Raw genomic sequence first — 15,781 nt, 5'->3', positions numbered from 1 at the left:
ATAACAGGTAGCAAAACATCAAGATACTGTGTTAGTTCCAGCAAGGGGCCATGTAATGATCTATATTAAGGGATAGCAGTGAGATTGTAATAAAAAATATTCACGAGACATTATGAAAGAAATATGTTCCAGGCCTAGTGTCTAATAGGATGAAGGGCTGAGCAAAGTGAGCTAAGAAAAGAAAAGACGATTCTAGGGGTCAGGCCTTGGTCCTGGGAAAATGGTGGTTTTGTTAGAGAAGTCAGGAAGGAGAGTTGGAAGGAGGGGAAGGTTGTCAGCTAACCAGTACAGTACATTTGGGATTTGAGATCTGGTGAGACAGGCAGACATGGTGAGATTTGCACGGTATTGAAAGAAAAACAGGTGACTGAGTCAGAGAACCAAATCTTGGGCAATAGAGCAGCCCAGTTAAAGTCTTGGACTCAAGGCAGAGCAGACTAAGATTTGATATATACCAGCTATCTTAGCTTTGGTCTTCCTCTAAAAATAAAATAAAGTATCTGGTCAGAGCGTTAATGGGAAGTTTAAAATGCATAGTAAGTACTCAATAAATGTCAGCTCTGGTTATTGAGACATACACGTATTGAAGAGAAAGAAGAGAAAGGGAGGCGTAGAAGACCCAGAAGAGGAAAACTAGGAAAAATTCAGAAAAGACTTAGAAAAGTGCCACATGACATATGCCCAGAGGGTCTTAAGGAGAGGTTGATAAACAAAGGAAGGTGGGGTCAGAATAGGCCACAGATGCTGTAGTCAGGAGACTTACCAGGGGGTCAAAGTCAAGATTCTGGGATTAAAGGGACAGAGGTGATTGTCACAATAGAAACAGTAGATGTAGACAAATAAGACAGGCAGTGTAAGAGGAGAGAGAGACCTGGAAAAAAATACTAGAAAAAATACTAGAATTCAATGAGGATTTATTTTCAATATCTAGAAGACTGGACTATGATTGAAAGCAGACCTAACCAGGTAAAGGTCCAGTGAACAAAGAAATAAAAATTATACTCAGGAGAAAAATAATAAGGGACAAAACTGCAGATAGAGGTAAAACACTGATGAATTAGACTGAGAGAAAAAGGAGAGAAATCCTTTATCTAGATAGGATGGAGGGGAGATAAGAGAAAACAACTGGTGTTCTAAGGCTCTGTGGGTGGAGGAGAAAGATTTGACCCCCAAACAATCTTTTGTAGTCATCTGTGAGAAGGGAACCCATGGTCTTGGGCCACAGGGAAGACAACCCATCAGTGTCCCTCATTCCAACTTGGTCCCAACTTAAATACACACACATGGTCTTACTATCAAAGGGTGAATATTTGTGTTCCATACAAATAAGTGGAATCCACAACAGACTGTTCAAGGAGCTTCCTTCATTGCCACCTCTCCAAAGTATTATCCCAGATGCCCAATGACAAGGATGGCCAAGTATTCCCATGATACTACAATAGAAGTTGAAAGTGTAGGTGATATATTTGGTGACGATGCCTTCATCAAGCTCCCTTTGGATCAATGATTTCTATGAAAATTATAAATGCCTGAATTCTCTGATATATGTGGCTTTGAAGTCTTAGTCTCACAGGGGCCGAATTTAACATTTGGCAATCCATTGGTGTATGTGGTACTTGGCATTTTCATTTCTTCATTATTTAAAGGGCAATTCATTATGTGCAATGGAAACAAATAAAACTCTATTTCTGACATTTCTAAATCTGAACGCTGAACTCTCCATAAACCTTCAGTTTCAAAATAATTATTTAAGCAAAGCCCTGGTGTATTTACTCTAAACCATGGAGTAGTACTCATAATGGTTAGTGATGCAGTTTCCAATCTTCAGACTTGAGTATTGAAACTTCCCTGAAGAATATTAAATAGTCCCCTTCGCTGCAACCTATTAAAGGCAATCCTGTCCTCACAGGCCTCAATCACATTTGCACAGCAATTAGTCCTGCATAGGGTTTGATACATTTCTTAATTATAAAACAAGTTTGTACTCTATTGGCCCTTTCAGATGGGTTAAGAGAATGTTAATTACCTTCTCCTGAGACATCAAAGAGTTTTTTTTTTAATCGCCATTTTAGAGAGAACAAAGCAAGATGTAGAGAGGAACTAACATCTATTGAGCACCTACTATGAGTTAAGCTCTATTTGGTGTGACTTACACACGTGTGAATAAGCTTATGGGTAAAATTTTAATCCTGTTTAGCAGATGAAAAACACCTTTAGAGAAGTTATATTATCTGTCATTATCTGTCGTGTGTCACATTGCTAGTGAGTTTTATGCCTCTTGATGGCGATTGCCTTGATTTTTATTATTTTTTATTATTACCCATCATGCATTTTTGATCACCTTCTGAATGCCAGACAGTGCTCTGGGTGCGGTGAAGAATAAAATGACTGGGTCCTTGTTCATGGGACAGACGTGAAACAAAAAAACTCCCCTCTAACTTCTCTAATCAAGACATCCAGAGAGCTGCGGGAGAACCCAGCGGGTGTGGCTGGAGAGTTCATACAATCTAAAATGATGCTACCCAGGATCCAAATCCGCGGAAATCACTACCTCTCCCTTTCACCCTTGTCTGAGGCATCACACAGAGAAGGAAGTTAAAACGTGTCAGAAATCAGCCCCTCCAGGAAAAGCACCTAGGCATCTTCGTGCCTGATTTTGGCATTAGAAAATGCCAACCGCTTTCTTCCTTTCCTATGACTCAGGCAATCCAGCCCGTGCCCTCCGCAGCATTCCTTTCCCTCCGCAGCATCCTTTCCCCACCTCTAGCCATTCTAGATTTTGTGTTTTGTTTTGTTTTGTTTTGCCTTGTAATCTTCCTAAATTGCGCATTTCATAAAACCTTCGGGAAAAAGTCAGAAATGAGGTTTTAGAGGAACACGGAGGAGGAGAGTATAGAGGGCCGGGAGGGGGAGCGGAGGGGAAAGCAAACTATAAGAGAGCAAGTCTCATTATCACGACCTGTTAGGCGCACATCCTCTCCTTGTCCCTATGCCACCCTCTCGCTGGATGCGAGCCATCCTCTAGGCTAATGAACAGTGAGCAGGAGATAACTAATCCTAATGCAATTACTGCTCGCCATTACACTGATAGGTTTGAGGTGCTCCCCATGTGCCCCTCAGCCGAGACAGGGTCTTGCAGATGTGCCTGAGACTCTTGTCTGAGTCGTTTTGACAGCGGTATGCAGTTCCGGGCCCCGTCCCCCAGACAGCGTCCCGAGAGAGTGATCTTTTAACAGCGAGTCCCCATGCAGCCGGTCAGAGGTGAAATGAAACCTTAGCAGTTTGAGGGAAGCCTGGCCTGACCCGGCGGTGCGCGTTCGGCAGCTATTTCCAGAGCGCTGCTGGAAGAAGCAGAGAGGCAGGCCCCCTCTCTCGCGCCGCAGACGAAAGCTTACCGGGTGAAAAATTACGGTGTGCAGGCCCGGCCCTCTCCCGGCGGAGCTGGCGCCCCAGCGATAGGGGGATGGTTTGCCGCACACATGTTCCTTTGTTTGGCCAGACCACGTGCTCTGTTTGCACAGCAGCATGTGGTACCACTGGAGGAAATTGAACCAACACTGAAAGTTCAAGGAACAGCCAAGCTCTGCTGGGAAACGGCTGGGCCACGGCCGGGTGAAGTGATGCAGCAGGAGGAAGGCCCCACTCCCTCCCTGAGAAGCACAGGGCATGAGGGGAAAGCTGGGGAAACCGCTCTTTTTTTTTCTGGATGAAGTTGACTGTGGGTTTCCGGCACCGAACACACACTGGGAGGGTTTTCTTCATAAGCAACCAGTCCTGTCTGGGATAGGAAGTGGACTTTAGTTATGATAATAATCTTTTGTATTTGAAAGAGCTTCTCACAACTTTTATGTCTTTTAACATTTACAAAAACATGTGATGGTAAAGTGCCTCTACTTCTTGGTGTAAAGAGGGAGAAGGAGAGGACTGAAGCCCCTGAAACCCTGACAAAGTCTGTCTGACCTTCCAGGAGGCCCAGAGCGGAGGCTCCAACCATAGCCGATGGCAAAACACATGAAACAATAATCATTTCTCTCTCTCTCTCTCTTTCTCTCTCTCTCTTTCTCTCCTTATCACTCTCTCATATTTTAAAAAATTACAGAATAATACGCACTTGTAGTTTAAAAAAATCCAAACAATACAGAAATGTATGAAATGTACCATGTTAAAAGAGAAAGTTTTTCAAGATCCAATTTCTCAAATATAGTCATGGTTAAGATTTTCAGTCATTTGCTTATTTTTCCATGTATGCCTGAACATATTTATAAGATTTATAAATACTTACATCTTTATTTAAAAAGAAACAACAGGATCTTACTACACATATCACTGAGTTAAATCTGATCAATTTAGCAATACATCAAAGGATATCTTTCCAAAACAGAATATATAAATCTACAGCATTGTTCTTTTTAACAACTGCATAGTATTTCTTTATATAAATGTCTCATTATTTAACTACATATTCAGATGGTTTCTAGTATTCGTTTATTAAAACTATGCCACAATAAATTGATATATAAATAAATATCAATATAAGAATATATGTCACATATGAATATATACCACATGTTATGAAAGTATTATTTTAGGATCACTTTCTAAAATTTCTCCTTCAGAACAGTGTCCGGTCAAAGGTAAGTAAATCTTTAAATTTCAATAGGCATATCCAAATCGTTCAACAAAAATGTTAAGCTAACTTACAATGCAGAAAGTTAACTTAGTATATGACATTAGTGTATGAAACTTAACTGCTTCCACACACACTTGATCTGGGTATTTGTAAATCTTTTTAATTCTTACTAATTTAACAGCATAAATATCTGATGTTTTTAAGAGTAAAGGTGAATATATTTTTTATATATAAATTGTATCTTTTCTATTGGCTTACTTATTGTTTCTTATTTATTTAAAGAAATCCATTTGAATACTTTGCAATGATTTTTCCCAAATTTGATTTTGTAATACAGAAATGTTAAATGTTTAATGTAGTCAAATTACTCAATCTTTCTGTATTGTCACGGTTTCTAGGTTTCATGCCACGCTTAGAAATGTTCCCCCCTCCCCCCGCCGAAATTCCAGAAAATAAAATATTCTGCTGTATTTTTTAACATTTTTCTGATTTTTTAAAAGTTTATTTAGCAAATTTTTATTGAGCAAGTAACATATGCCAGAAGTTAGAAGTTAGATTTGTATATAGTTTCTGAATTCATGGAGCCTATGTTCTAGGGTGAGAGATAGACAATAAACAAACAAATGAATTAATGAATAAATTATTACAAAATTCAAAGCACTATGAAGAATTAATGAGAATAATAGACAATAGCTACTTAGAGAAAATGGTTACAGAAGGCAAGACTTAAACTAAGATCTGCAGGAGAAATAGCTAATTATGGAGGTGAAGACCATTCCAGACAGAAGGAACAGTATATGCAAAGGCCCAGAAAAGGAAAATGATTTGGAATATTTGAGGAATTTAAATAAGGCCAGTGTAACTGGGATACTGTGAGGAATATAGTGAGTCAGAAAATAAAGAGCCTATAGACCAAGATGAGGAAGAAATTACTGTGTGCCTTACAGATCCAGGTTAGAAATCAATTTTATTTTAAATGCAGTGGGAAGCCACTGAATAGTTTAAGGAGATTAATTACTTGATTTATGTTTTTATGTTTTGAATTATTTAAAAGAATGCTATGGCTTCCTTGAGAATGATGTAAAGGGGATAAAAGATGAAGCTGGGATGCCAAAAAGGATCCTGGGAAAAAGGATGGTGGCTTGCTGGATAATGCTCAAGAGAGATAGAGAGATGGGAAAATTCAGGACTTATTTGGAAGTACATTGACATGACTTGCTGATGGAACAGATGTGGGTAATGAGGGAGAAGTAAGACTAAGCATGGCTTCTATGTTCTAATTTGAATAACTGGGTGAATGGCAGGGTGACCGAACTCAAAGAGGTTCACCTCTTAGAGTGTTCTATTCAAGAACAAGATGTGGTTGTTGTTTAGGTAGTTTTCTTTACTTGCAACAAGTAAAGGAGACAAGGGATTCTTAGCCAAAGCTCTGTCTCACCAAGAGAGGCTTATCCATTGCTTATGTATACATTATTTGGTTAATTACATGTTGATTTCTTCTTTGCAGTTAGCTAAACTTATCAGATGGATTGTGGTTCCAGTCAAGCTCATCAGGTTGTAGTTACATCTGCAAAATACTGTGCTACATTTTAACATTTAGCAAGAATAGCATTTAGTAAGGACCACCCAGACCTTGAGACCTTTGTCCGATCTAACAGTGGTACTATTTCCTAAGAAGTATAGATTAGAGGAAAATATGGAGGTGGGTAAGGGAGAATCTAGGAATCACATGTAAAGTTTGAGATAACCATGAGATACCCAAGTGTGTCTGTCAAGTAGGTGGTTGGCAACACAAAACTGGAACTCAGGAGAGAAGACAAGGTAGGAGGTAAAAATCTGGAAATTGTTGGTTGTTAGATATTTAAGTCTAGGAAAAGAATATACAGAGAAGAGTAGAGACTCTGGCTACAAACCCTGAGGAATTTCCATATTTGGAGTTGAAAGGAGGAGGAGACACCAGCAAAGGAGAGTGCTGAGCAGTCACTGAGTTAAGGCAGAATACTAGGAGACACTGATATCTCAGAGATGAAGAGAAGAAGAATAGCAAACAGCACCAAATGCATAATATATAAGAACCAAAAATAATCCATTAGCACTGACAGCAAAGAGCTTACAATGATATTGACAAAATTAGTTGTAGTAGAATGAGGAGATAGAAGTTGTAATTTGAGAATCATGGCCACCACCTAGAGAGAAAACTTGGAATTTAGTAGGGGACTTCCTGTAGATATAATGCATTAATCTGGTGTTTCTCAAACTTTGTCATGCATTGGATTCATATAGTTAAAAGTACAGTTGCCTGAGCCCCGACCTCAGAGAGTCTGACTCAGTAGTCCCAGCATCAATAATTTAAGTAAATTCTCAGGCAGTTCTGATATATAGTAAAATTTGAGAATCACTGCCTTAACCCAAAGATAGATTTCCCAGAATGGAATTTCAGATTATATGTCTGATTGAAAGAGGAAAGATTTGAGGACAGAAGGCTTTTCAATATTTTTCAGATCATATCACATAAGCAGCTGTCTACTCTTTTATAAAAATAGTAACTATACAAAAAAAAAAAAAATACATCAGTTGGCCTTATGCTTAACCTGGACATGAACTGGATTCACTGAATACCAGCTGAACTTTATACTTCCCCTGCCCATTTGACCCAATAGGTAGACTCAAATAACATTTCATAGATTACATTCCTCCTCCCCCCCTTTTTTTTAATAAAAGCCTCCCCAGATTTTTTTTTAAAATATCTTTTCTTCTGTTCTTCTAACTGACTAGATAGTCTCAGACTGAGACTATGTCCTTAAAAGCAAAACAACTCCAGATTTGGGAGTTCGGAGTCAACTCCCTTTTATTTAGCAGCCATACTCTAGGCAAGCACTTTTAAATACATTATCTTAATGAATCCTCGCATGAACCTTTTGAGGCATTTGGTTTCATTTCTATTTCATGAATGAAAAACTGTAACTAAAATAAATGGTGCTGAAATCAGTTATTAGCAATGTCTCAAAAATAGCATTCTTTGGCTATGTATAGATTTGACTGTGCTATTGAGATTGTGGAAAGAAAAGGGGGTGGTTCATTGCCCAAAATGATTCTGGTATTTGCTTTACCTTACCTTCCTGGCCCTGCTGTGCAGATCAGGTTGTTAACAGCCTAGGATCCATTATCAGCTGGATTTTTTTATTCTGCCCCAACTTGGATATGGAGCATAATGTTGTGGAATGCATATACACGAGATCTAGGGTTCGAATTCTGGCTCTGTTCTTCTGTAACCCTGTTGCCTTGGACAAATCATTTGGCCTTTTTAAGCTTTATTTTCCTCATGTGTAAATCAAAGAACACTCAAAAGAATGTTGTAAGTATTAAACGATATACGTTACATACAGGTATGCTCAATACTCAGTATCTATTATTTTTTATACTAGGCCCTTTTACACCCTTTAGTCAAATCTCAGTTCCACCCAAATCTCCCATAGGATACATTCCTAAAATCCTTTTGGAGAGGTACTGATGTTTCTTATTCCTCTCCAACCCCTGAAGGAGTTATTTCAATAATGTTCTGTCTCTCTTCTGAGTTACACATAGCCTTTCCCCTTCATAAGATCTTATTTTAGATCCTGAAATAAGAAATGGTGTGTTCAGACTTCTTCTACAGCATTTCTTTCTAAATCTAGCATTAACATAGACAGTTAACAAAGAAAATTGAGAAAAGTGGAGGGCTTTGCCAAAATTAACCAACTTCATAATGAATATATATTAAAGTCTCTAGTATCTAAAAATACAATATTTTCCATAACATCACATCACCTGGTGATGTAAATTAGTGGTGGGGTACTTCTAGAGATGGAGAGCTCCAGAGCAGCCCCTTTCCACAGTTCTCAGTAATAGCAGCTTCTTTTCAATGTCCATTAAAATCTATCTCCCTTAGCTTTTATACTGCCTGTAAGGACCATAAAGACTAGTCTTTCAAATATCAAGCAAAAGCTGGTAGAGCCTTCTTGAATTTTCTCTCTCCCAGCTCAGTATCTCCAGATCCTTCAGTTAGTCCTCACATAATGTTTTTTTTTTTTTTTTTTTAGTCTCTTCATCATCATGTCCTCTGTTACCTAATACATAATTTACCTCTTTCTCTCTTAAAGTGGGCTACCCAAAACTAAATGCTCAGGTGAGTTTTAACCAGCACAGAGCGCAAGCTTATCCTTACTTCTGTTCTAAACACTGTTTATTTTACCCAATTAACATAGTACGCATTTAGATGCTACTGCCATTAGCAAGTACAGTTGTAGAGACTGGGATTTTCTGCAGCTGATTGAAGTTACCAAATCACCAGCTTTATGGGCATTATTAGGACAATTGTGAAGATATCCGAAGTGGCTTCCTGATTCCTGGTTCAAAGCCAATAGGTCTCGTGGTAGCCTCCTGATTCCTCTCCACTCTAATTGTGGCAGAAGTAGAAGCACTCCAACAGACAAATTTCACCATAATTTTCTAAGACTCATTCCTGGAGGCCCAACCTGCAGCCTACTTCTCTAACACATCCAACGATTTTGTAAGTATTAAGTCTCTTGCTGTTTGAAATGGATAGAGTGCCTCCTGTTCCCTGCAATTTTATGCTGACTATTTTGAACAATGAGTAGGATCTCATAAGACAGAAAAGGTTATAGCAATTAAAATGTTACTTTATATCTGCATATATGTAATATCCATGGGGCTGGAGTATGGATGGAGACAGGGTTAGACTTGTGGATAGATGGATATAAGAAACAGTATCTTCCTGTCTTATGTTTATCCCATAAAGACACAGTGTAGCAACACTGGCTGGCATCCAAATTACTGATCAAACTACATAGTTGGGCTACAATTATAAATTCAACAGCATCGATTACAAGGAACAGAAACACAACTCGAAACAATTTAAGCAAAAGAGGAGGATTAATACTAATCCAATAGCAGAAAGAGCAGGAATAGATATGACCTTAGGCACAACTAAACCAAGTATCAAATGTTTTAAGAGTCTCTCTCTTCACTTCTCATCTCTGCATCTCTCTGAATATTCTATTTATTCTTCCAAACTACCTTACCTAACAGAGTGGAGTACTAGGTTGCTGGCTACTCTAGATTTGTATCCCAATAGCTCCAAAACCAGAGATGAAAACAAAGGCCCTTGTCTCTTAACTGATATTTGAAAAACCCCAAGATAAAAATTCTGAACATGGTTTGGATTCTATGGCCATCCTTTGGACCAGTCACTATGGCCTGGGGGTGAGGTACTATGAATAGCCTGAACTGAACCACATGATCACTCTGTAGCCAAAGGAGTAGAGTCTATTAGCAGTAGAAAGCAGGAGAATAAGTACTGAGCAGACAGAGCAACATCACCCCCAGATCAGAAATTATCCGAATGATTCATCAATTGCAACTGTTAGACTTTTAGGTATTAACTCTTCTCAGAGAATTTAAAACCACTATATTGAGAAAGCTGTCTCAGCATTAGTATTCTGGTGAACATTTTCTGAAATATTTCAGCCACGGAGGATTTTGGTAACAAGGCATTTATCTCAAGGTTAGTTATTTAGTCACACCAACCATTTTTAAGCCTTTGAACAATAGAAGAGGCATTTAAAAAAAAAATTATAGGAATGATGAAAAACTCCTGGAAACGGACACTGGTAATGGTTACATAACGTTGTGAATATACTTAAGACCACTGAATTGTGCACTTAAAAAAGGTTAAAATGTTAAATGTTAAGCATATTTTACCACAATAAAAAGTAAAAATAAAACTATGTATGTAATTCATTTATCCATTCATGAATTCAGTCATTCACTATTTATTTTACTTCAGTCTCAGAAGAAAATATGCATTAAAATATTTTTTACAAAAATGGGTCCATGCCATTTATAAGGTTTTGTGCTTCTCATTTTATCATTTTATGTTTTTAACATCTTTTCTTTCTTAATAAATGCACTTCTAAATTTTATTTAAATAAATGTTTCGTATTCATTTATTGTCTCTATGTTGTTTTATTTAACTAATCTCTTTACTGTGGGATATTTAAAGTATTTCCAATTTCTTTTTCTATTTTATCCTTAAAGTTAAACTTTAACAGTTTTTAATAATAATTTCTTAGATACAGAATTTCTGGCTCAACATATATGAATACTTTTTAAAGGACTTTTGATACGTAGTACCAAATCATTCTCCATAAATTTTTATTAATGTTTAATGTCCCACCAACATGTAAAAGAATACCTATTTCCCAATATTCTTTCCATAAATAGGAAAAATCATTTTGTTTTTATTTTTACAAATTTGATGTTTTAATTTACATTTCTATAATTACTAGGAAAATTAAACTTTTTAGGCTGGTAGCTCTTTATTTAGGCTTCTGAAGATAATAAATTTATCAAAAATGAATAAATGGTTAGACTTCAGACTTTAAAATTGTAATAGGCAAAATTTAATCTACTAGTAAATTTAAACTGTGGTTTGACGATGCCTCTATCTGCCTTTCTTTTCTTTTAAGTGCTGCTGTGTCTGAGCTGTTCTGAAAGTCACAGTGACTTAGTATAGAAAGGAGGAGAGGAAGTCAAGGGTTGTGACATATCAGAGACTCACATTAGGTTCAATTTCAGTTAAAGGTGAACTGGAGTGAGTAAGGGTCCTTATTTCAGTCATGATACTTCATTGGCTCTTTCCTTTAATGCATTTAATGATTTTGTAAGCTTAATGACTGTTGCAATTAAACTAACCCTGCTTAAGCATTGTGAATTATATTATGCTTGTTAGTGGTGCCTTTGATAAAACATAACCAGCCATCTCTAGATCATAACTAATTTTAAATATTGCTTTTCTATATATCTTTGCAAGTTGATTTTTACTTGGTACACCTAAGAAGTATAATAAAAAGAAAGTTAAGACCTGAGTAATTCTTCTAGTATCTGGATAAGCAGGAGATGGCTTTCCGATTGGTTAGCCTAAAAATGGAGATAGAAGTGAAAGTGGCAATCAGGAATTAGATTAGACTAATTATACAAAAGGAAAATATTAGCTCTTTGTGGCTTCTTTGCCCTCCCTCCCTTTGGATGGAAAATCAACACAGGGCAGGTCTCACCAGATAAACCAAGGGAATAAATCTGAAAGCCAGAACTGGGGACAAGGGCTCGGGAATATCACATGTCTCCTTTTGTCTACTTAGTTTTACCAAGGAAAATTTTGACATTTGAAATCAGAACTGAATAGGAATCTCATTGCTCTTTTGTTATGTACCCTCCACCCTCATCCCCAAATCATAAAAATTGTTGTTTTCATTTTGCTCCATTCTTCATTTTACTCCAGAAAACCAAGTCCCAGCTTTTTGCCCATTCAGTCCAAATATGTTTCTGGAGACAAGCTCATTCATAACTAATGTTATTTTAATGTGACTCCATAATGCTTTTCTTTCCAAAATCTTTGTCCTTACATGTAACATTCACATAGGATGCATTTGGAATAGAAAAGGTATTTGTCGTATTAGATATGACAAATCTCAAGGATTTACAATGATTTCACCCTGATTAGTCTCAAATGACAACACAGAATTATAGAGGGAAAATGTCTATGGGAGTACACCATCAAGTTCTTGGGGGCCAGTGGAAGATTCCACCCTGTCTGTTGTTTTGGTGCCTCTTAGGCAACTGCAACTGACTCTTCTGTGGTGTCTATACAATAGAATTAGGAACGTTTATTTTTATACACTCAGTAAAAGGTCTTGAGTTGACAGATATAAAGAAGAGTTCACAAATCTGTGCAATACCACCTGTTAACAAAATTATCTTTTGAGAGACAGAGTGATTTAATAGAAAGTACATTACACCAGAAACAAGGAGATGTGTATTTGAGATCTACTTCTGGCAGCTCTCTACTATTTCTCTTTAGATAAATTATTTTAACTTCAACAGACCTCAGATTCTTCATCTACAAGAAGAAGAGTTAGACTACACTATCTCTCAACTCTTTAACCATTTAAAGACTATGATTCTGCGTTGCTGTTCTGGTCACTTCTAATGAGTCTCATGAAATAAAATCAGTACTTTTTCCTCGCAAGACATTTTTTCCATGAAGATATTTATTGTGAAAGCATTTGTCCTCTTACTACCTGGAAAAAAAGAAAAAAAATAATGTAAAAGTTTTAGAAGAAAGTCAAATAATAATGCTAATAAATATATACATATACACAAATAGTTATATGTGTACAAACACATACAGTTAGCTTTGAGTTTCTAATTCACCTGGGGAGTGGGAGGAACAAACATAGATAATATAATAACACAATGGACCTAAATCTCCTCTTCCATTTTTAATGTATGCTTTATTTATTCTTTAATTGTAATATACTATCTTTATTACTATAATAATGTAATGTAGAATAGTCTACTGAAGACTAATTCTTAGATTAAATTAAACATGGCGGCATGAGAGATGTTCCCAGATTTCTTCCCTTGAAACAACAATAAGCTGAACTAAAACTCAGCAAAAAACACCCAAACTGCACACCAGTACTTTGAGCATTGGATCTGCGCATGAGAGCTACCAAAGGTCAGAACCCTAGGTGTCGGGTGGTAGACTGGGAGAAGCAAAGAAGCTGCCTCTCGCAGTTGGAGCTCTCTGTAGGAGGAGGGGGAGGAGAGACGATGCAGCGACTTCCTTGAATAGCCCTGCCTGAGAGTTCTGTGAACTCCACTGGCCAGCGGCAGTGCCCAATCATCAGGGCAGAAGGCAGAGAAACAGGGATGGCAGAAAAACAACAGTTGATTTTTACCAGCTGTGGTTGCAAAACTGAGGCTGACCACAGCCTCCAACTCCCAACCCAGAGGGCCCATCCCCCCATCATCTCCTAAACAGAACACCACAGAGCCCCAGGGGAATCTGAGCAAATGCTACTAAAACTGTCACTAACTAACACTGTCACTAACACTAACTGGAACTGAGATTGAGGGTAGCGAGCATGATTAAACATCTATAACAGGGGAAAAAAAAGACATTATTAACACTTTATATAAAGCAGAGATCCAAGAGGCTTAGATGACACCAACTGGAATCCAAAAGAAAAACACATTATTTGCAACAGGCTAGAGACTATTATGTAATAAATCTTCTTTCTGGGGAAAAGAAAAAAAGCAGAACACACTTCTGTTAATGCCCAGGCGGGGAAATAGTCCATTAAACACCATGAAAAACCAAATTGACAAGGCAGCTCAGAAAGAAAGAGAAAAATCTACAGAAAATAAGCTTACGGACATAGAAATATGCAACTTAAATGACAGAGAATTCAGGATGATACTTCTGAAAAGAATCAGTGAGATTTGAAACAAATCATATTAACAATTTTAGGAACTGATAAAACAACTACATGAGCAGAATGAGTTCTTTAGCAAGGAGATTGAAATCCTCCAAAAGAACTGAATAGACCTTCTGGAGATAAAGAGCACACTGCAAGAGTTGATAAATGAAATAACAAGCTTGGCAAATAGAGTTGACCAAATGGAGAAAAAGATCAGTGATATTGAAAAAAGAATCTAGAAATAAATCAGAAAGAAACTGAAGAATGAAAAATAATGAAAAAGAAATACAAGAACTAGCTAATATCATAAGGAGAGGAAACACAAGAATATTGGGAATTCTCGAAGGGGAGGAAAAGGAGCAGGGATTAGAAAGCATTTTCAGACATAGTTGACGAGAATTTCCCAAACCTAAGAAATTAGCTGGAGCTTAGAATTCAAGTAGTCAATAGAACACCCAATTATCTCAACCCAAAAAGGCCTTAACCAAGACACATCATATTAAAATTATCAAAAATCAATGACAAGGAAAGAATTCTCAGGGCAGTCAGGGAATTGAAGATGAAAACCTATAAAGGAAAACTCATTAGATTATCATCGAACTTCTCAGCACAAACCCTACAAGCCAGAAAGGAGTGGAATCAAATATTCAAACTATTAAATGGAAGAAACTACCATCCAAGAACACTGTATCCAGCTAAGCTCTCCTTTTGAAATGAAGGAGAAATAAAAACCTTTCCAGACATACAAAAATTGAGGAAATTCTCCACTACGAGGCCTGCACTACAGAAAATTCTGAAAGAGGTTAGCTCACCTAAAACAAAATGACAAAAAAAAAAAAAAAATTCATAATTAGGAGTAAGGCAACTAGCAGGCTGATAAAAGCAGAGGAGTGCAACCCTTACTACGAATAAGGCATTATAAGCTTAAAATAAAAAGAGATTTGTTATAGCAAGATAGATGAACGTTCATCATATATAGGGACAAATTGAGACAATAAAGACTGAAAAGGGGAGGATTCAAAGATCTAGATTCACAAAGGGAAAGGAAATAAGGCATGCGCAGAAGAAAAGGGATGACTGTATATATATATAACTTTACTTTTCATATTAGTAATAGTAACCACAGTTTAAAGATTTAGAACCTACATATATAACATAAAACAAGAAGTACCAGAGAGAAAGCGCACAAAAACCAACCAAAACAAAACAAACAAACAAACAAACAAAAACAGAAACACAAGGACAAAGAAGCAATGGAAACATTGAGCTACCAGCAACCAAAAGATAAAATGGCTATAAGAAGATCTCATATTTCAATAATCACCCTAAATGTAAATGGACTGAACTCACCAATAAAAAGGTACAGAGTTGCAGATTGGATCAAAAAACAAAACCCAACCATATGCTGCCTCCAGGAGACACATCTGAGTTCCAAAGACAAATATAGACTCAGAGTGGAAGGGTGGACAATGATATTTTAAGCAAATGGAATTCAGAGAAAAGCTGGTGGAACAGTACTAACAGACTTCAAAATCAAAAAAGTAAAGAAAGATACTGAGAGACTCTTCATAATGATAAAGAGAATCATGCACCAAGAAGACATAACATTTATTCATACCTATGCTCACAATCAGAGAGCCCCGAAATATGTAAAGCAACTACTAACAGAACTAAAGAGAGAAATAGACCAAAACACTATCATAGTAGGGGATCTAAATACCCCACTGTCAGATATGGACAGATCATCCAAACAGAAAATCAATAAGGAAATAACATCCTTAAATGACACATTAGACCAACGGGAGCCTTCCATCTCAAAACAGCTGCT

General features: G+C 37.1%; 1 long non-coding RNA gene across 1 annotated transcript in view; it reads right to left on the bottom strand.

Annotated features, from left to right (window-relative positions):
• The window catches only part of LOC112473510, a 65,175-nt gene extending 61,634 nt beyond the window's left edge, over nucleotides 1-3,541 (bottom strand). Inside the window, exon 1 of the long non-coding RNA XR_003044034.1 lies at nucleotides 3,396-3,541. This is a non-coding gene — a long non-coding RNA (uncharacterized LOC112473510). The remainder of the gene's footprint in view (nucleotides 1-3,395) is intronic.
• Between the last annotated feature and the right edge of the window lie 12,240 nt (nucleotides 3,542-15,781).

The sequence above is a fragment of the Pteropus alecto genome, unplaced genomic scaffold (genome assembly GCF_000325575.1).
Source record: "Pteropus alecto unplaced genomic scaffold, ASM32557v1 scaffold479, whole genome shotgun sequence".
Taxonomy (NCBI): domain Eukaryota; kingdom Metazoa; phylum Chordata; class Mammalia; order Chiroptera; family Pteropodidae; genus Pteropus; species Pteropus alecto.
This window is presented reverse-complemented; position numbering and strand designations above follow the sequence as displayed.